Here is a 941-nt window from a genome sequence, read left to right as displayed (position 1 = left end):
TCCTAACTTAAACAAAACAATGTTCCAGTCTACTTCTTTGTGAAGTTCTGAAACAGGTGTCTGTTGTACTTAATAAACAATATTACTTGATGTACTTAATATTTTTAAACTGCTGTGGTGCCTCCAAACATGACATGACAGCATATATGGAATATGAGTGGTGTTTGATATGGCATATAAAGTATGAGATAACGTTTAATCTATTGAGAGTGAAGACCAGTGAAATGATGAGTTTATCCCTAGACTGAATCTTCTTAAAACGAACCTTTCCGTTTTAAACATATATATCCAAATTTAGACTACTGTTTAATTAAAAGTAATTTTTAAATATTCAGATAAATAAGTTGAGACAGTGGAGTTAGTTAAGTGAATTACTGGGATGACATCACTCTCAATGGCTGATTTGGGTTTTGACCCTCCATCTGCTTGGCCCTGAAGCCCAGACTCTTTTTTTTTTTGCAGGGTCAGGGGTGGGCGGGCTCTTCTGGTGAGGACCCGAAAACCTGCTAGACAAATTCTAAAAGAGCTGTAATGCTCTGGAGTCTTTCTAATCTTCTATGCTGTCATATAAATGAGTAAATTCTGAGGTGGATCTAAGCCTTTTATTTTTAATTTACTAATTTATTACAGTGATACAAAAATGAATAACTGGATTCAAATTCAAGGTAGAGAAGAATAAATTCTACATCAAGCCAAACTGATGAATTTTAGAGTAGAGAATTATGTGTAGAGCTATTGTTCGAAAGGTCAGAGGAAATTGAAAAATTGTCAAGATACATGTTGAAAATTTATTAGAATAATGATGACTTTCTCCCTTACCAATGCTTATCAAAATTAAAACAGTATATTAATTCCCAAAGTTTTATATCAAATTAAAAAAAGGCTGAATGAGTCAAATGATCTAATCAACATTTGCATGAATTTCGCTCTATAAATTCTAA

General features: G+C 32.6%; 1 non-coding gene across 1 annotated transcript; it reads right to left on the bottom strand.

Annotated features, from left to right (window-relative positions):
• Positions 1-474: 474 nt before the first annotated feature.
• On the bottom strand, positions 475-537 carry LOC139076889 (U7 small nuclear RNA). The gene has a single exon (XR_011528923.1). It is a non-coding gene; the product is annotated as a U7 small nuclear RNA (small nuclear RNA).
• Positions 538-941: the final 404 nt, after the last annotated feature.

This window comes from Equus przewalskii, chromosome 17 (genome assembly GCF_037783145.1).
Source record: "Equus przewalskii isolate Varuska chromosome 17, EquPr2, whole genome shotgun sequence".
NCBI lineage: Eukaryota > Metazoa > Chordata > Mammalia > Perissodactyla > Equidae > Equus > Equus przewalskii.
The sequence above is the reverse complement of the archived record's forward strand: the minus strand, read 5'-3'. Positions and strand labels throughout refer to the sequence as shown.